General features: G+C 42.9%; 1 pseudogene; it reads left to right on the top strand.

The window, feature by feature from the left end:
* Window positions 1–4,765: 4,765 nt before the first annotated feature.
* Window positions 4,766–18,597, top strand: LOC130031020 (RAD52 motif-containing protein 1-like; annotated as a pseudogene).
* Window positions 18,598–21,526: the final 2,929 nt, after the last annotated feature.

Here is a 21,526-nt window from a genome sequence, read left to right as displayed (position 1 = left end):
CTGTTTGAGCAGCAGTTCTGTGCTGTAAGGTGCCACCAGGATTGTCGTGACAGTGCTTGGGACCCCTGGATAATAATCTGGCAGGTGCGAGGGGTCAGATTGTGTTGGGGATGATGCCCAGGTCATGCTCATATTATGTATGTGCCCTAACCCAAACATATAAGATATAACTGTTTCTTTTGTGGAAGAGTCCTCCCTTTGTTCAGGTGGCCAGGCCTCACTGCGAGTGATTCTCCGCCCAATGGTAGGTGGTTTAATTTGAGGGCCAATGTATGTGGTCTGATTGATCCAGTGGTGCTCAGGTGCTTCCAAGGCCACATCTGGAAGTACTTTTGAAGGCCTTCTGCACTATCTTTCTTGATCCCAGAATATCTGTTTTTTTTTAATTTTTTGTTTAATAAGTGACAAAAAATTAAGACTTTTTCCCCCTAGGGGTCAGAGAAATAGTACAGCGAGTTAAGTCACTTGATTTGCCTGTAACCAGTTTAGTTTGATCCCCAACACCACCTGGTCCCCTGAGCATTGCTGAATTGGCTCTGAAGGTCTCTGAGCACAACTGGGGTACTCTAGATAATCCTTGGTACTGCAGTGCTTGAAGAACATTGCATTCTCAGACCCAGGCATTGAAGTGCTGACCACAGGAATGGCAGGAAGGGGCCCTTAGGTCCCCTAATCAGCACTTCGGAACCCTCCCCCACAGCCAATTTTTTAAAACATGTTAGTCAATGTCAGTCTATATATGTATAACTTGTATACATGGAATATATTGCTATTTTTGTTTAGTTCAAGATTATCAGGATAATTTTTGTTGTTCTTAGGAGTTACGGAACAGCATCAGTGAATCTTAATATCAAGACGGAAGAGTCTATGGAACTACAGGTAAAATTTGTATTTTCCAGTGCATCAGTAGGAAGTAATGACTATACCTGAATAACGTACAGACTATAGTAGCTGTCACAGGTGATCTGAAAAGTGCTTCAGTTCAATTCAAGAGAGTCATTTAAACTTGTGTCTCAAGGATGGGGAAACTTTTCTCTGTGAAAGGCTTTATAAGAGAATACGTGTTTGTAGAGTTTGTGGGTCACAAGGTTTCTTTTCCTCTTTTGATTTTAACTTGTTTGTACAACCCTGTAAGACCTGTTATAGTTCACAGCATATAAAAGGGATTTAATACCTGGAAGTTATTGGTACATATTGGTACAGGAATTTATTTGAATGAGTTAACAAGTTCCTAATCCATACACTTTATCTTAGAGTTTCTCCCTAAAGTTTAAACTTACTGTTATTCATAACATGCTTATTCTTATAGTATGCCTGACTTTAATGTTCTCATTGAAGCCTTTGTTATGTTGAGAGCTATCACTAGTAAAATGGTGTTTTCTGTTTTTCTCTCAGTATCTTGCTCATGCCATTCTTTCTCTATTTTGTATTTGTTAAAAAAGGAACAGAAGTCAAAGGGGTAGAGCTTGATGCACCTAGAAGTATTAATGGAGTTCCACTCTTTGAGGTAGATTTGGATTCTTTGGAAGATAAACCATGGTTTAAACCTGGTAAGATGATAAATGACTCCATACCCCTCCCTGGTACCAGCCTCAGTGACCCTCAAGGTCCTGGGGCACTCAGTGTGTGTGATGCTCAGTCTTCTGGGATGAACATTGCAGTACCCGAGAGTGTGTTCAAGGCCACTGAGCATGTGCTCTAATACTCGAGCTGTTTCCCCAGCAGAAGAGGACTGGATTTTTCTTGGGAAGACCTGATGGTGCTTGAGGTCTGCTGGCAATGACTGGTTACCTTGTGTGCTTGCGATCAAACCTGGGCACCTATATTCAAAGCATTCATTCTAGCTCTTTGACTTGTCTCTCTGGATTGTAGATTTTAAAAGATGTTTCGTATTAAAGTCATTAGAAAAATATCTAACTTTCAGTATCAATAGTATTCATAGGAGTTTTGTAAATGTCATTATAAATGTCCTAAGCATAATTAGCAGTAATAACCCATGTTGCTAAATTGTAACAGTAGCTTAGCATTATATTAGTCTTGCATAGCATACTATTTTATTAGAATGCCATTTATAAAGGAAATTTCATCAAAAGCATAGTTTTGTGGTGCTAGAGTAATAATTGGAAGAACTAGTAAAATTTGAAGAGGTGTTTAAACTGATAGAACTTATCATTTACATTTTTATATTGTATTTGCTGCATAAAAATAGGATTGAAATAGTTGCATACAAAAGTTTTGTCTTCTTTTTAGGCGCTGACCTTTCTGATTATTTTAATTATGGGTTTAACGAAGATACCTGGAACGCTTACTGTGAAAAACAAAAAAGGATACGAATGGGGCTTGAAGTTATAGCAGTTACCTCAATTACAAATATATTTACGGTAATTAGTAAACATTTCAAAATACCCCTGTCTTTTCTATTGTCCCACTTTTTTTCCCTAATCACTTTTCCCCCATAAAGGTGATTAAATACTGTGTGATAGATTAAAATTCCGTTCTTTTTATCGTATTTTTCCCCTTCCCTTTCAGAGTTCTGTGTTAATGCTTATCTGATATTTAGCTACAAGTCACTGACTAGCCACAGCTGGTTTGTATTTGTATGGCCTATCAATTCAAAATCACAAGGTATCTGAATGGGGAATATGTTATTTAACTTAGGCCAAAGACTGTACTATGGGAGTTACACCAGGTGCAGAGATCCAAGATGGCAGAGTCAGTCTTTTTTTTTTTTTTTTGGTTTTGATTTTTTGGGTCACACCCAGCGATGCACAGGGTTTACTCCTGGCTCTGCACTCAGGAATTACCCATGGCGGTACTCAGGGGACCATCTGGGATGCTGGGAATCGAACCTGGGTCAGCCGCGTGCAAGGCAAATGCCCTACCTGCTGTGCTATCGCTCCAGCCCCAGATTCAGTCTTTTTTTAAGGTGAATTTTAGTAAATTATCCTTGGTTGCTCTCATTTTTTGTTCTTGAGTTTTCTCCCATGCCACTACTCAAGGGACAAGATTAAAGTGGAAATAGCTTCTTTTTTCCCAAACCTTCAGCTTCCTGGTGACCTACAAGTTTGCTGTTTGTTGTTTCATCTCCACTTTTGCAAGCATGTGAATTTGTACCCTATTATACTAACAAATGCAAAGTAAAGTTCTTGCTCTATGTTGTAATTTTATTTTGAGTCATAGTCTATGTTTGTTTGTTGGATATAAAAGTTTTTTCCAACAGGTTATGCTGTTATATAGACCATAATATGATCTACCAAAATTGGAGGCTTAAATTTTCCTTGTTGTTTTTTTAACAATGGTAAGGAAAATGGCGATCTGAATATCTGTATAACTTTGAATGTTGTATGTATTGCAGTTTGGGCATTCTTTAAGAAAAGAGTCTCTTAAAAAATTGTGGATTTACTATTATTTACAATGACTAGAAACATTTTCTGGAAAGTGAATTTTACTTTTACTGGTTCTTTATATTTTCCTTGAATAGAACTAAGAAAGTTCCTTTTTAAACTGCCAGCTTCCAGATACTTTGCAGTAAACTTCTAAAAGTAAAGAATATAAAGGAAACGATAGTTTCCATTGAAGGTGTCCTTCATTAATACCTTGTTGATATGTATACTGCTTTACTGCAAAGTTGTTTTGAAGAGTTTTTTTTTTCTGGTTTGGAGTAGAGGTCATTTTTTCATTTTAATTTTTGATAATGAATACGGGTTTGAGTTGGATAAGTATAGTCTGTTGGCTCTTTTGACCTTGATAATGTGCTTAAATATTGCTTGTCTTGTAGAAATACTGATTTGGGAATAGGGTATGTATTTTTTGTTTGTTTCGGGACCACATCTGTTGGTGCTTGGGGAATACTCCCGTCTTGGTGCTCAGGGGTGATTTCTTTTGATGATGGGAACTGAGTGGTGATGGGCATTAAACATGGGCCTCCTGCATGCAAAGCTTGTGGTCAGCCCATTGAGCAATCTCTGCAATCCTTCAACTTCATTACTGTGTGCAGCTCACGATGATATTTTTTTCATTTTGCTTCCTGTTGTCTGTAGGATCTTTTAAAATGCTGAAAATGTGAAAATGTGCTTGAGAGCAGTTGATATTTTTAAGCTGCAGTTTAAATTTCTGAAAGTGCCATGTTAAAGTTAAAATTTTCAGAGTTTTGTGGAATATTTTTTAAAAATGATTACTTGTCTTTTACCATGTATCATGTAAATGGTGATTAGTAAAATGTTACAAAGTTCTTATCAGTAATGCAAATACAAAGAGGTAAATGCGTGAGGTCCTAAGTGTGAAAAGGTATATTTTACAGAAGAATATTATCGTTTCTAGAGAATTGCAAGAATTAATATGAAATCAGATATTACTTTGGTATGTAAAATTATTGTGATGCTAAATATAGCTTGTTTCAGTGCTTTCTTATTAAAAATCTTTATGTCAATTTTATTGTGATACCCGGATTTACAGTATCTTAAATCATTGATTTTGTGCATACATCTTTGCAGTACCACATGTAACACCAGAGACTAATTCCCTTGACTGATGTCCCAAGGACCTTTCCAAATTCTCCACCCTCTCCACACCAACCTTCATGCAACCTCAGTTCTATAGATAAAAACTTTCCGTTTAGACCATAGAAGAAAAACAGTATGCAATATTAGAGAAGTGTGTATTACTGTATTGGGTTTGAGGGTATAGAGAAATATTCTAGATGGAGGAAATTCTAGGTCTGTGCGGTGGGTGACCTCGGCGTCCCTGCAACATTCTCTGTCCTCAGCCTTCCCCGCTTCGCCTTCTGAATGCCGTGCACGTCTTTCCCAACGCTGCTGCCGCCCCATCCGCGGTTCTAGGCCATGGTCAGGTTGTATTCCCGCGCGCCGTCCACTCAGCCCAATGGGCCTGCGACCTGCAGCCGCTCTTCCAGTCCTCCCCGCTGAAGGTGGGTTTGCGCTTGGCTGGGATCGGGGCCGTGGGAAGCAGTGCTTGGCTGGGGCACCTTACACTGCCAGATACCCACCCCCCAGCCACCAGCTTCCCGCTGCCTTGCAGTGTCTACCAGTATCCAGGCAGCACACGGCCCATCCCCACAGGCTGTCTTCTGCAGAAACTTTGAGGCTGGATGCAGTAAGAGACTAGCTGGAAGGGTCAGAGCCCAGTTCCCAGCCTCCACTGGGCTTTGAGGGGGTCCAATGTGTGCTTGACAGTTCTGCTGCCCGGAGGGACTCGTGGCCAGCATCATCGCTCTGTCTTCCGCCAAATGTTCCCGATGCCCACCCTGAGTTCCCAGTTCCCACTGAAAACTTTCTTCCCTTTGGATGCTCCCGGGGCTCCATGGTCTCCAGTTCCTGAATTCCATCTCACTTAGGCCTCAGTTTAGTCCCATTCTTTTGTCTGGCCCATTTCCATTCTTCTGTGGTTCGGTTCAGTTTTGGTGGAGCAGGGTTGGTGTGGAGGGGATGGGGGTAGAACCTAGGGGACCCCGCTCCGCTGTTTTTCCCGTGCAGACCCCCATCCCCTCCCATACCTCTGGATATATGATAAAAAGGCCCTCCCGTTGATCGTCGATTTGCTCGAGCGGGCCCAGTAACGTCTCCATTGGAGACTTTGTTGTTACTGTGTCTGGCATATCGAATACTCTCGGTAGCTTGCCGGGCTCTTTGAGAGGGGCGGAGGAATCGAACTCGGGTCGACCATGTTGGCCGCTTGTAAGGCGAACGCCCTACCCGCTGTGCTATCGCTCCAGCCCAGCCAACCGAACGGGGCTCATTCTCTGGATATATGAATGAGAATTATTGTTTCCAAGCCTTTCACATGATAATTCTAAGCCTCCTCTGATTGGCTCCCTGAACTGGCTTCTCTTGCTGGTCATTCTCACTCCCCATCCTTTAGTCCTTGCCTGCGCCTTCATCAGACATGAGAACACCCCTCCGTGTGACCACAGACTCTTCTGCTCCTCTGCAGACCTAATACCTGCTTCAGCCCCTACTCCAACCCCTAGGAGTGAGATCAAGGTCTCTTGGACCTTATTTGCTTTGCAGACAGTAAGCTGCAGCTAGACTCTGGCCATCTCATGGTCATATTACGGCTGGAATTGAAAGCGTTTTTGGCCAGAGTGATAGCAAAGAGGGGGAAGGCTCTTGGCTTGCACTTGCTAACACTGGTTGGATCCCTGGCATCCCGTAAGGTCTCCTAAGACCCAGCAGGAGTGGTTCTTGAGTGCAGAGCCAGGATGAAGCCTGGGCATTGCCAGGTGTGGCCCCAAACCCCCAAATAAATAAATACACTTATATCCATTTTGGGCTGGAACAATAGCACAGCGGGTAGAGTGTTTGCCTTACAAGCTACCGAAAGCTACCGAAAGTATCTTGCTCCCACTGAAAAGCCTGGCAAACTACTTGTGACATATTCGATATGCCAAAAACAGTAACAAGTCTCACAATTTGTTATGAAACGTTACTGGTGCTCACTCAAGCAAATCTATGGACAATGGAGGACAGTGCTACAGTGCTATATCCATTGTAATTAATGAGTGGTACTCCCCCCACCCCTTTCTCTCATTGGCTATTAAGACCATTTCGTAGGAACAGGGATGTGACTCAGTGGCAGAGCGTAGACCTTGCATGAGTGAGGGCACCCCAGGAGGAAGGCGAGTTTCATAAATATGGTGTTGAGATTTTTATAGCATGAGATTAATTACCAGTATAGTGATAAAGGGAACATTCTATAAATAAGTATATAGTTGTGAAGGTGGTACTCTAGTTAGATCATCTCATGCACAGGCTGGGATTACTACCTTCTCTGTGAAAGTTATCCATTTCCATGAGAGATTCTTTTATACCTTGGAGAGCACCCATAGTTCTTGCCTATTTTTGGCCTCCTATAAGTACAGAACAGTAAAGGGGATTGTAATGTAAAATGAAGGAAAGACCCAAGTCATCAGAGAATTTCTTCATAGTTACCAGCAAAAAAAAAAAAAAAAGTTACAAAATTAAGGAAACTCCTCTTCTGGTAAAGGTAAAGGTAAAGGCCCTCCCATTGTTCGTCGATTTGCTCGAGCGGGCCCAGTAACGTCTCCATTGGAGACTTTGTTGTTACTGTGTTTGGCATATCGATTACATCACGGGGAGCTTGCCAGGCTCTGCCATGAGGGCGAGATCCTCTCGGTAGCTTGCCGGGCTCTCTGAGAGGGGCGGAGGAATCGAACTCAGGTCGGCCATGTTGGCTGTGTGCAAGGCAAACACCCTACCACTGTGCTATTGCTCCAGCCCTAGAACCCTTCTGAAGCTTCCTAAGTTGACAAAGCTGCAGTCACTACAGGTACAGGCCAGTCTGTGGTGTAAGCATTCGAAGATCAGTCTTCATTGCTCCCTCTCCTCAGGCAGCTTTAGGTTGGGGAAACTAACTTTGTTCTCTTTTTCTCATTCCTTGATTTATTCTCTCAACCAACAAACTATCAAGCCTTTGTGAGTAACAAACTTTTCTTGCTTCAGAGAATGAGGAAAGTATACAATATGAATTCTTTGAGCACTCAAGGTGCTTATAAACTGGCTATAGTGATAGGCACATGAAACAAATCAATAATCAGTATTGCTCTGCTTTTATTTGTGTTTGAATACTTTTTCTTTTATGTTTTGCAATGCTCAAGGCTTTCTTCTTTCTTTCTTCTGACTCTGCACTCAGGGATCACTCCTGGTAGGCTTGGTGGCACCACATGGGGTACTGGGGGGTCATACCCAGATTGGACACATGCAATGCAAAAATTCCTTGCCCATTGGACTAACTCTCCACCCTTGCATTTGAATTTTTATTAATAAGTTCTTATAGTACATATTAGCTGAAATTTTAAATTGTCATTTAAGAACTAATGATATAAGAAATCCACAATAATGTATTAGTAAACTAAGAATACGGGTATTTTGTATTTTATAAAGAAGCTCTTATGTAGATTATCTTGATCACTTGGTCACTTGACATCCCATTATTCATTGATTCGCTCGAGCAGGTGCGAGAAACGTCTTCATTCATCCCTATCGCGTGCTAATGTAGCCCAATGGCATCTGCTCATTCTAGGAACACGAAGAGCCTCAAATCGATCGTTCAGGGTCTTGACAAAGAAGTCTGATCATCTCATAAGTGGATGGCCACGTGATCTTTTGATGTCCCGTGGAATCCAGTCGGTAATGTCTCTAGTCCAGCAGTCATCTCCAAATCTCATTACGTGTCCAGCCCATCTGATTTTTGATGCCTTGGCAAATGAGAGAGTGTCCCTGATTCTTGACCGTCGAAGAAGGTCGGAACTTCAGATTCTTTTCTCTCAAGCATAGCTCTTTCGATTCCTCTTTGGGAGACTCGAATAGCATTCTCGTCATGTTTGTGTAGGGCCCAGGTCTCTGAGGCATATATTAATGCAGGAAGAACAGTGAAATTGAAGAGATGTGCCTGGAGCCGGAGGTTCGTTGTCCTCTTAGCTATTTTTTCAACGTTCTTGAAAGCGTTCCAAGTCGCTCTCTTTCTCCTGCGCAACTCAGGTGCCAGGTCATTCGTCATGTTGACTTCTCGACCTAGGTACACATAACTGTTGCATTCGGAGATGTTCGTCCCATTGAGAGTGAATGGAATGTCAGGAACGAGACCACTTCTCGAGAAATGCAGGTGATTGTTGCTCATAAAATGGTATAACAAAAAAATAAACGAAACTATAGTCTCTTCTAGCAAGGCTAATAATTTGGAGAGAGGAGTGCTGTAGATGAGGTCTTGCTTTGGTGGTAGGTCTATCTTAACTATCTTTCAGGTTATAGTTACAGGCAAGAACTTCCAGATAGAATCACTGAAGCCATTTACTTCTTTTGCTTATCTACAGTCTTGCAGATCTTACAGCTTGTAGTTTCACTTACCACCAGAAGGTGACACACTCAGATTAATCAGAGATTTTGGAAATAATGCAGAAAAGTACCATGGCTTGAGAATCATAAGTTTTAGTGCTTCCTATGAACTTAATGCCTAAAGTGTTTAAGGACCAAAGAAACAGGCCAGGAGTTAATGGGCTGACCTTGCTTGCTGCCAACCTGGTTCTATCCCTAGCCGCAAATATAATTCCCCCAACCACCACCTGGAGTGATCTCGGAGCATAGAGCTAGGAGTAACTGATTACTGCTGAGTATGGCTCTGAAACTACAGCAACCAGCAAAGTTTGTTTGATTTGCTCTTCACGGCCACTTTATGAAACTTGTACTGAGAAGTCTTGGGTGGGCTGAATTAGATCTCTGTGGGAAGTCGTTCCTAGTCTCGAGTGTCTCTCTTATGTCTTTAGGTTCGTCTCAGCAGACAGAATGCAGTTCGACATTGTACACTTGCCCTAAACAGCTCCCAATGCCAGGAACTGGCAAACTAATATTTTGGTTTCAATGGATGGTCTAAAAGGATTGTCAAGGTAGGAAGCAGAGAGAGAGTTCAAGTGCGGAGCTTGTGCCCACCGTGTTCAAGGCCCTAGGTTTTGTCCTGAGTATTGCACAACTCCCAGCTCTGTGGGGTGTTACCCCAGCGGGCCCAGAGAACCTACAGACCTAATAGGTGAGAGTCGTCTAAGTGAAAGTGTTGCATCACCGGTCACACCCCAGAATCAATAAGGTCTCGGTGAGTTGACGGTGGCGTCCATATTCTACAACGCTTGTGTGCTCTATATGTTCATGGCTGGTGTAGTTCATGGGAAGTTTTGTTTAATGTTGAAGTCACAGGTTACTTCAACGGTTGGCAAGGATTGCTGGAGTTTCATTTTTATTTCTAATTAAACTTTTTTTTTCCCAGAAATATGTTTTTGTTTTTTAGATTTTTTTAGTGAACCACCATGAAGTACAGTTGTAGATTTACAAATTTTTGTGCTTGGGTTTCAGTTATACAATGATCGAATACCTATCCCTCCCACCCCGCTACCCTCCCCATCCCACCCTGCCACAGTTCGCTCTCTCCTTTTGGGTGCTGTGGTTTGCGAAAGAGGCATTGAGTGGCATCTAATTAAACATTTTAAAATCTACATTGAGATGTTCAGAAGGACCTTCAATCTAAAATCTTAGCACCTTCAGGATCTTTCTGAACTTGAAGAAAGGGAAAATGAAGATATTGTGGCACCACTTCAGAAGCAAAGCATGAAGATCTTCTTGCTTTAGAGGTGGTATTGTCGTGCTTTGACAAGAGCCCTGGAGTTGGCATAGCCGAGAAGACTTTGGATAAACTGGAAAGTCTCTGTGGGGACTGGAATGAGATTGTGGGTAAGAATTCATTCTCTCTCTCTCTCTCTCTCTCTCTCTCTCTCTCTCTCTCATCATATTTTCAGATACATCACAAACTGCCCTCTCCTTGCTAAGTAAGCTGCTAAAGCCATGGGCCGATGCTTTTAATAATACTTGTTTAAATCTTAGGTAGGAACCAACAGAACCTTTTCTTTTTTGGTGGGGGGAAGGACCTGGGGACACTTCACAATTTTAGAGCTGTCTGCTTACCAAGAACCTTAGGGGTATAGGGATGGGAATAGTGTTTCTCCTATTTGGGGGTAACAGTCTTCTTTGTTCCAAAGTAATTTTTCAAATACAGATCATGTGTAATTGTCTGTTGTCCCAGCAAAATCTTCATTTTGACAATGAAATACCCAAATAAAAATGTTTTTCCCCCCAGAATCTGTGGCATTTAGGCTTAGGGTATTAAATCAAAGGCAGCGCTGTTAGTGAAAGAACTGGAACAGACTCTGGTAAGTGAATCTTAGGGAGAGACCAGCTCATCCTTTCCACTACAAAATCTTCCTCAAGCTCCTGAACTTGATAGGTGATAGGGCAGACGTTCGAATGGGTTGTCACCCCCCCCCCGTGGGGGGTGGGGGCGTGCCATCTGCCCGAGGTTATCTAGTCACCATCACCAAAGCCGCGTGCGCCTGCCCCATGGCCGGAACCAAGGGGAGGCTGACCAGATTGGTTTTGATCTGAGAAATGCACTCATCCCCTGGGAACGGGGTCAGTGCCCATCGGGATGTATTAGCTCTAGAATTATCAGTTATCCAATTCCGTTATTCCTAGCTGCGGTATCCAGGTGACTCGGGTCTGCTTTGAACACTATAATATTTTTTTTTTTGCTCTTTGGGTCACACCCAGTGAAGCACAGCGGTTACTGCTGGTTCTGCACTCAGGAATTACTCCTGGCGGTGCTCAGGGGACCATAAGGGATGCTGGGAATCGAACCTGGGTCAGCCGCGTGCAAGGCAAATGCCCTATCCGCTGTGCTTTTGCTCAAGCCCAGAACACTAGAATTTTTGCAAAGTAATTGACTCCATGCCAGGCTGTTTTCCTCGGGGCACCCCAGAGACGGGCAGGTGAGAGTCCTTCCTGTCCCACTACCCAACTGCCGCCATGCTCCAGGCCAGGGCGCTTTCACATTAGAAGACACTTCCTACCCATTTTCCATAATTGCCACACCATATTTGATGGGGTTCAGACAGTAGGCAACAAGTCATAGAGAGAAATATATAAATATTTGCCTCTTGGAGAGCCCAGCAAGCTACTGAGAGTATCCTACCCACATGGGCAGAGGCTGGGGACTCCCTGTGACGTATTCGATATACCAAAAACAGTAATACCAACAAGTCTCATTCCCCTGATCCTGAAAGTGCTCCAGTCATTGGAAGAAGCTGCTAAAATCTCAGCACTGGGAGGAATAGAGATGTTACTGGCCCCCACTCGAGTGAATTGATAAACAACGGGATGACAGTGATACAGTGATTATTATAAAGTAACTTATTATTATAAAAATCAAAATATTTGATTACATTTAATATTCAAACGCCAATCTCACCACCAGTACACCTTCCTACCACCATATTTTGTATGTTTCCATCTCGAACCTGAACCCCTGCCCCAAAGCAGAACCGAAAGAATTTATTTTGTATTGTGTTCTGAATCAACTACTGAAAATACTCCAAAAAAGTTTTCTTAGAGGAAACTATGTGAAGATTGTTCTATTTCCCCCAGGGACCATTAAGCCCTTCAATAAGAGGTAACTGACATGTTGTTAAAGGTTGAGCCTTGTTTGTTTGTGTATGTGTGTGTTTGTGTGTGTATATATACACACATCTGTAAAAATATATGTCCCTGTATGATTGGTAGCCTTCTACTTTAAATCCCATCAAATGTTTAGTGATACACTTGGAATATTAGTGATGTGAGGTATGTCAAGTTCCTAGTGTATAGTAGAGGAGTCTATAGGTGTCTAGCTTCAATTTGCCCTTTTGAAATACATAATCAGTATGAGATTTGTGCCATGATCTTGACTAATTCCCTTCTAGTTTACCTGTTTACGAATGTCCAGAATAGATCAGACAGCAAAAATGTATGGTAATAGCCCTGATAGAATATACCTACCACAGAGCCTTCGAGACATAGCCTTGTGTGGTACCTTCCCTTACTCATTAAGATCGTGATGTAGTTCTCTTTTTTATTTTTTATTTTTGTTTTTATTTTTATAATCTCTTTTATCTTCTCGGTTACTCCCAGCGATGTTCAGGGGTTACGCCTTGTTCTACACTCAGAAATTACTTCTGGCAGTGCTGGGAGGACCATATGAGATGCGGGGGTTCGAACCCAGGTCAGCTGCATGCAAGGCAAACGCCCTACCCGCTGTACTAGAGCTCCAGCCCCAGTTCCCTTTTCAGACGTTATAAAAATCAATTATAGAGATTGGCATAGTAAATCCATTTGTTTTGGTTGGATTTAGGGCCATTATCATTCCTTACGAAAAGGAAGACGACTCAGAAGTTTGCTATTCAAAAGACTGTGTCAGATGCATTTCAGAAACTGCTCATTGTGGTTTAGGTAAGACTTTTGTTGGTTGTCTTGAAGTCCTGCAGTTTTCTTACTTGAAGAGCAAATAAATTGATTTTGAGAAGTCAATTATATTGAAAATAATAGAAATATAAGTACTTCCTATTCCTCTATTTTCTAGATGCTTTACAAAGTAGTCACAAATTTGTTCTTTGTGAAATCTGTGAAAAATAATTACAGCAAATATTACCCCCAATGTATAAACGTAGAATAGTTTAGATTGTAGAGAGAGTATTTGATCCAATTCTTCTTTCTCAATTGTTTGTCAATAAAGCAGAAGAGTATAGTGGTTCTAAACTTCAGAATCCTCTGTTTAAGTACTAGTTCTGTCCATTTTTTTTCTTTTCTTTTCTTGGTTTTTGGGCCACACCTGCTGACGCTTAGGGCTTACTCCTGGCTATGTGCTCAGGTACCACTTCTAGCAGGACTCGGGAAACCACATGGGGTGCCAGGGACTGAACCTGTGTTGTCTGCATGCAGGGCAAATGTTCTACCCATAGTAATAGCACTCTGGCCCCTCTACTTTTTAAAGTGCAGCTGTAGTCTCTAAACATATATGTGAAGGTATTTCTAAGCCGCAATTTTCTTTTCTTTTCTTTTCTTTTTTCTTTGCTTTTTTGGGCCACACACAGCGATGCTCAGGGGTTAGTCCTGGCTCTGCACTCAGGAATTATCCCTGGCGGTGCTCAAGGGACCATATGGGATGCTGGGAATCGAACCCAGGTCAGCCATGTGCAAGGCAAACGCCCTCCCTGCCTCATTAAGCTGCAATTTTCTGAAAAAAATATACTTTTAATTTAGCTTACCTTATATTGTAAAAGTAAATATTTAACACTTACCTAGAACTGCACTCATTTGTGGAATATAAAGTAACAGAATGGGAGACTAACACCCAAGGATAGTAGAGATATGGACCAGGAGGATTACTCCACGGCTCGAAAGCAGGCCTCACATGCTGGGGGAAAAGGCAGCTCAGATAGAGAAGGGACCACCAAGTAAAGGATGCTTGGAGGGCCCATTCGGGATGAGAGATTTGTGCTGCAGGTAGACTACAGACTGAACATGATGGCCACTTAATACCTATATTGCAAACCACAACATCCAAAGGAAGGGAGAGATTGAAAGGGAATAGGGAGATTTAAAGGGAATAGGCCTGCCATGAGGGGTTGGGAGGGATGGGGGAGTCGTGGGAGGGATACTGGGAACATTGGTGGTGGAGAATGGGCACTGGTGGAGGGATGGGAACTGAATAATTGTATGACTGAAATGTAAGCACAAAAGTTTGTAAGTCTGTAACTGTACCTCACAGTGATTCATTAAAAAAAAAGAAGAAACATACTGAGTAATAAAAATAAATGTTTGTAAAGACTTACCTAGAATTCATTGAAGGACGAAATATTCTAATTATTGCTACTGTTTTCTACTGAAGAGGAAACTTAACTGGAATGAGTTCAGGGTTGGTTTTCAGCACTGACATATTGAGTGGTTGTAATTCTATGTAGCAACCAAGTATGTGTTGTGAACCTTCACAATGATTCTGCTGCGGCCAGGAAGAAAGCTGAGAGGCCTAGTACACATGCAATGCATGTGGAAGGCCAGGGTTGGATTCCTGGCACAACATGAGTGTCCAGGAGCAACCCCCAAGTTCTTCTGTCAGGAGAAGACTTAACACTGCTGGGTGTGGCCCCCAACAAAAACAAATAGTGGTCATACTATTTAAGATTTTTAAATGTTCTCCTCTTATGGAATTTTCTAGTGCTATGGATATTTCTGGCTGTGCCCAAAGGAAACGGAATAATCCGCAGAGAATCCACAAACAGAATTGCTTTCCTTGCTTTATAGCCCTGCAGTCTTAGAGACAGGAATTTTCAGTTGTCAGAGACCTTATTTATTACACGAGTAGCTCCTAGGTTGACTTCAGCCTTGCAGTCTAGGCAATTCTTCTAGCAAAAGAGACTTCTGTGGTCATGTGGTAAAGTTTCTATCAACTATAATAACTTTTAAGAACCAATGGGGGGTTAGGAAGATGGTACCAGAGCCTTGCATATCCCTGGCACGGCATATGGGCCCCTCTAGTACCATCAGGGAGCACAGAGCCAGGAACAGTCCCTGAGTACCAGAGGATAGAATCTGCAAACCCCAAATAAAAAGACATGAAAGAAGCAGTGGGTTGGAGAGATAGCTCAACAGGCTGAGCACATTCTTGGCATGCAGGAAGCAGGTTTCAGTTCCAGCTCAGCACTGCATTGCCAGGAATGACTCCAAGTACTAAGTGGGTATAATCCCTGGGCACCTTTGAGAATGGCCTCAAAACAGAGAAGCAAAAGGAACCAAACTTAATGTCTGCATTGACAAGGAAAATGCTCTTATTTTATGCTTTAGAAATAAAATTATTGGATGTATAAAGGAAGTACACACCCACTATCACTGTGTACTACCTTCATAGAAAGAACATTTTAGCCAATAACTTTGAATTGATCCTTGTTAACTTTATTTCAGAAAGTGGTAAAGTAGCTGTGGAATATCGGCCTTTTGAGGAGCTCACTGATGCCAGAACTGAAGAACTACATGATTTAGTTCAAGTACGTGAAAGAAAAACTCAAGGATGACATATACAGGATGGCAGCAATTCAAAATAATGAGCAGATTTTAGAAGTGTTTAGGATGTGTAGGCAATTCTACCATCCCCAGAAAAATATGAAACTCTCAAACTTTAGTTCAGAGAATTTCTGAAGTTTCCCTGAAGTCCTAGCCATTCGTTCTAAAGCCTTCTTTGAAATTTGGAGAGTTCTGAGTGCCCTCTGAGTTCTGTCAGAGAAATACCTTTTTGAACTCCTCTTAAACAGGATCTAGGGATTTGAGGCCTTAAGTACGATTATGTTACAGCATTTGAAAAGTTACATTTTTTTCAAGTATGATGTCATACCTAGAGCTCAGCATCTCATATATATCTTGTATGAAATATTTTATGAAAGAACCTTTCTGTTCAACAATTGCACAGTATTCCAAATTAGGAATTAACTTGTTCATTTCCAGGAGAACGTATGAATACACTATGTGTGTATTCTAGGGATGGTGGGGGGCGGCAAAATGTGTTTAATATCATTGGGAACAAATTTGGAGTTGGATATATGTAATTAACATGGCTCAAAGTCAGAAAATTTGTTTCCAAAGTTAGGGAGTTAGGGGAAGATAAAGAGAGAAAAGGTGATTCTGTTCCTCTTGTTGAAAATCTGTTTTTTTCCTTTGTAAAATAAATTTTATTTGTGGGTAAGGTAGCGGGATTCACACTTGGTAGTGCTCAGGAATTACCCAGCCTGGCTCTTTGTTATAATCACTTGTCGAAGTGCTCGAGGGACCAGGTGATGGTAGGGATCAAATTCAAACCTTTCTTGTGCAAAGCATGTGCTCAATCTTTTGAACTATTGCTCTAGTCCTGCAAAGAAATTTTGTTTTTGTGTGTGGGTGTTATAGTTTTAAAAATAAGGATAATATATGGGGAGTGGGATGTTTTGTCCTTATTTTTTAACTATAAAATATACCTTTTAAAAAATTTTTTTAATTAGTGAAACACCATGAGGTACAGTTGTAGATTTACAATTTTTTGTGCTTGGGTTTGATTATACAATGATCAGATACCCATCCCTCCACCAGTGCCCATTTTCCACCACCATGGATAATATCCCCCCACCCCCATCCCCCATCCCCCATCCCCCCCTGCCTCTGTGGCAGGGCAATCCCCTGTGTTCTCTCTCTCCTTTTGGGTGTTGTGGTCTGCAAAAGAGGCATTGAGTGGCAAAGATGTTCAGTCCATAGTCCACTTTCGCCATGCATCTCCCCTCCTGGGAGGATCCTCCAAACACCCTTTATTTGGTGTTCCCTTCTCTATCTGAGCTGCCCTTTCCTCTAGAATGCCCGACTGGCCACTAAGCTATGGAGTAATCCTCCTGGTGCTGATCTCAGCTATTCTTGGGTATTAATCTCATATTTTGTTACTTTATATCCCCCAGATGAATGCAATCTTTCTATGTCTATCCCTCTCTTTCTGACTCATTTCGCTTAGCATGATACTTTCCATGTTGTACCACTTGTATGTAAATTTCATGACTTCATCTTTTCTAACAGCTACATAGTACTCCATTGTGTAGATGTACCAAAGTTTCTTTAACCAGTCATCTGTTCTTGGGCATTCAGGTTTCTTCCAGTTTCTGGCTATTGTAAAGAGTGCTGCAATGAACAAACAAGTGCAGATGTCACTTCGACTATACATTTTTGCCTCTCTGGGATATATTCCAAGGAGTGGTATTGCTGGGTCAAATGGGAGCTCAATTTCTAATTTTTTGAGAATTGTCCATACTGTTTTCCAGAAGGGCTGAAGCAGTCGACATTCCCACCAACAGTGAAGGAGTGTCCCTTTCTCGCCACATCCGCGCCAGCATCGGTTGCTTTTGTTCTTTTGAATGTGGGCCAGTCTCTGAGATAGTATCTCATTGTGGTTTTGATCTGCATCTCCCTGATGATTAATGATGTAGAGCATTTTCTCATGTGCTTTTTTGCCATTCGGATTTCTTCTTTGAGAAAGTTTCTGTTCATTTCATTGCCCCATTTTTGGATGGGGTTGGATGTTTTCTTCTTGTGGAGTTTAACCAGTATTTTGTATATCCTGGATATCAACCCCTTGTCAGATGTGTATTCGGTGAATATCCTTTCCCATTCTGTAGATTGTCTTTGTATTTTGGTCACTGTTTCTTTGGAGGTGCAGAAGCTTCTTAGTTTAAGATAGTCCCATTTATCTATCTCTGTTTTCACTCTGCAAAGAAATTTTTTAAATAGTTTAAATCAAACCGACCAAGAAAATTTCCAACACCTACAATTGGGTCTTAGAAGACTTCGCTTAGGAGCCTGAGACATAGTTCATCAGGCTGGATCACGGACTGTGATGAGGGAGACCTGGGTTTGATACCTGCCACTGCATGGCCTCCTGAGCACTGTCATGTACAGCGTCAAACACCTCCAGGTGTGGCCCCCAAAGAGACAACAATGTCCACCTTACTAAGAAAGGTGAGAAGACATTTCGTACTAATGCCAAAGAATTCAGAAAACTATCCCTAAATGAGGCTACTCTTGGAACCAACTCCATTCGGGGCTCTCTACTCAACTAGAGAGCGGGAAGAAGCCCCTTCTCATGGAATTTATATTCTGGAAGTGTGAGATAATATGAACTGATATGGATGAGAAGAAGGACTGTGAAGAAAGTAAAATGGGTGCTAGTTACAGTATTGCAAGAGAGCCTTGTCACTTTCTGACGTGAACATCTTAAGTGTTCCCTCTGAGTGCTAGGAGGGCAGCCCTCTAGAAAGGAGCTTGCTCCTTTTTCTCCAAGAATTTATGTTGAGTTCCATTCAAGAAAGGGGGATTTCCCCAGGCCGGTGTAAAGGAGTGCATATGGCTGTTCATTCAGTTTAAGAACGGTCTCCCAGAATCAACTGTTTCTGGCCCCAGAGCCCTGCTTCAGAAAATGTTGTGTCCCTGATTCCGTGCTATCCCCTCTCTAGGAGAGTGATAAATAATCAGAGAGACTAAGAGCTTGAAGGAAATGACAACATTTGTGAACCCCCACCCACCCGAAGTAGTGCTCCTTTTGCACGTCAGTTACCTTTCTTGGAAGCAGGATGGCCAAGGGGAGGAAGAATGTCTCTGGGATTTCAGTAGTGAGGAGGAAGCACAAAGACTTCCACAGCTGGATTAGTGCTGTTGAATTCACCAGTGTTCCCTGTCTGGGGACAAGCTGTTCCTCCCCCACCCTCGGGGCTCCGCCCAAATGAATGGGCAGTCCCAGTACTGTTGGGTGGCAAGAGTGGGAGGGGAGGCAAGGGGGGTGGGGTAGAGGACCTGACTGGATGTGTTTGGTGCCTTGGGGGAAGAAGGAAAGCCTGGGTCCTGCTGGTTTTGAGGAGCCGGCTTTGCCCAGATCCAATAAAGGCCGCTTAATGGCTCATAAAGGTGCTGAGGGGGTGGGGCCCGTGGTTGTCAAGGGCCTGTGGTTGCCAAGGGCATGGTTCATAAGGGCATGCGCGCACAGCGCCCAGCTTCCTTAATCCTCAGGCTCAGGAAGAGGACACTCTTCCTCTTCTTGCCATGGATATGTTCTTGCAAATCTTTCCATTCCTTTGCCTCCTTACCTACCAACCAATTTGGCTGCTAGTGCAGGGCGCTCCTCTCCGGGGGAGAGTCCTACCCCCAGTTCCCCTGACCCCCAGCCCCCCAGGGACTCCCAATCCCTGGCTTTCACCTTCCCCTGATCCTGCCGCTGAATCACCCCTACCCTTCAGCCCCGGATTTCAAAACTCCGCCAGTCCCCCTGACCCCCAGCCCCCCAGGGACCCCCAATCCCTGGCTTTCACCTTCCCCTGATCCTGTCACTGAATCCCCCCCTACCCTTCAGCCCCGGATTTCAAAACTCCTCGCCTTCATTATTTCCCCTGAAAACTGGAGGAAGGATCCAGTTGGTGGTCACCATGCTGCTGAAATTGTTGCAACTCCCAGGAAATCTACGAGACCTCGAAGTCTACCACAACTGATGCAGGAGGATTACTTCAATTCCAATATGGATATCTTTTATCCTGAGGGGAGTCAACCTTTGGTGGGAGATTCAGAGAAACATCCACAGATCAGTCACAAGACTGGATCCTTTTCACCCCAGCCTCAGCATCCAGAAACCTTTGAAGAGCTAGAAAAACTTCCCTTTAAGGCCCTGGAAGCTGAACATTCAGCAAGCACACAACAGAGCCCAGCTGCACTTCTAGGATCTCCAGAGGAATCAAAACCTGTTTTAGTTCCAGACTCAGATTTGCTGTCAAGTACCCCTGAAAAGGGTGATACTGCTTCAGTCCTGCCAGAAACCCTAGTTCAGCCTACACTGGCTGCTGAGGAGAGAGGATCTTCAGTGCCTCAGGAGGTGGAAGCTCAGCCTTTAGAGTCAGGTCTGGAACTTGGAGCACGTGATCAGGAAAACAAACTGTCACCAATACAAAAGGAAGCCCATCTTTCAAATACAGCTACTGTCACCATCAAACCTGCCTATCTGCAGATTACCGGAACTCCAAGGGTCCCCAGTGAGGGGGAAACATCAACCCAGCCAGAAGCCCTAAATATCACTCACACTGCAGAACACCTTAGGGAAAAGAAACAATCTCTAGCCCAAGAGGAGGTCCAGTTTCCAGTACTAGAGAGCCCTGACAGTGGCTCTGCCATACAGCAGGAAACAGTGGCTCAAGCTCCAGACATCCCTGAGGTGACTGAATCTTCAGTCCAGCAGAATCCCCTAGCTCAACCTCCTGAATCCCCTATGGAGTTTGAAGCTCAACGATTTCTGCATTCTGAAGAAAATGTTCCACCTCCAAGTCAGAATGAAGCTCTAAGCTTCAATTTACCCCAGGTCACTGCTAAACCTATGGGTGTGACATTTTCTTTATATACAGAATTCAATAATGAGGTAAAACCTTTGTTACAGCAGGAGGTACAGGCTCAGAGTTCGAAGCAACTTGAGCCCATGTCTTCTTTGGTCCATGAGGTGTCAACGTGGCCTCGAGAGCCATAAGGGGAGGTTGTAGGTAAACCATCAGACCATCCTGAACATGTGTCATCACCAAGTAAGAATGAAGCTCAGCACTTAAATGCTTCAAGTGTGAAGGAAACACTTGCAGATATGACAATTAACATGTTTCCAGAGGTCAGTAATGAGGGTCAGCCTTCTCCAGAGCAGCAGGAGGTCTCAGCTCAGCCTCCAAATGAAGCAACTCCACAACCAGCAACATCGACGACACGTCAATCGTCTCTGACTCACTCTTCTGCCCTGCCTGCTGTACGACATGCTTCAGAAAAGGCACACATAGATTTCCCTAAGCAACTGGAACAGAATGTCTCCATGACCTTTAACATATGTGAGCTCTGTACCTGCACAGATAAGACCCTCTCCTGTACCGGTCTCAGTCCAGAGAAGAGGCTCCATAGAGTGCCTGTGCCAGGGCCCAACACCAACACCTTCACCGTCCTGTAAGAATCACCTTTCCTCTGTTCTCTGCATTCTGCCTATTGACATAGCAAGCCTTTTCTTCAATGTCTCCCTGTGTCTGCCTCATCCCCCGTGCCCACGTTAAATGATTTCCATTTTTTATCTTTTGTTGATCAAAAGATATCCTCATTCTCCTTATCTGTTGCTGCTGCTTCTCTAGTCTTGTGGTTATAATTGTCCGTACCCTTTTTCCTTCTCTATTTTTATCTCACCATCAACCTATCCTTCATCCCATCATCCACTCATTTAATTCCTTAACCTTTGTTTTCTTTGTGCTACAGCCTTTTAAAAAAATAGTGTGTCCTCCTTATCTTTTATTGCTGGTGCCACAATCTTGTGCTTATAGACATGAATTCTGGAGCCAGACTGCCCGAGTTTGCATTTGTTAGCTTTGTTACCTTGGACAAGTTATTTAGCTCTGTGACTCAGTTCCCTTTTCTTTAGGTGGGGGTAATGGTAAGTTATCACCTCCTAATATTGTTGTGATACTTGTTGATTTTGATACTTATGAAGTTAGTATCTTTAAACAAGTTTAACATGAATCCCTATAGAAATGAGGCCAAGGTGGTGGAGAAGGTTTGATTGTGAGATCTAACCAGCTCCA

This window comes from Sorex fumeus, unplaced genomic scaffold (genome assembly GCF_029834395.1).
Source record: "Sorex fumeus unplaced genomic scaffold, SorFum_2.1 ptg000045l, whole genome shotgun sequence".
Taxonomy (NCBI): domain Eukaryota; kingdom Metazoa; phylum Chordata; class Mammalia; order Eulipotyphla; family Soricidae; genus Sorex; species Sorex fumeus.
The sequence above is the reverse complement of the archived record's forward strand: the minus strand, read 5'-3'. Positions and strand labels throughout refer to the sequence as shown.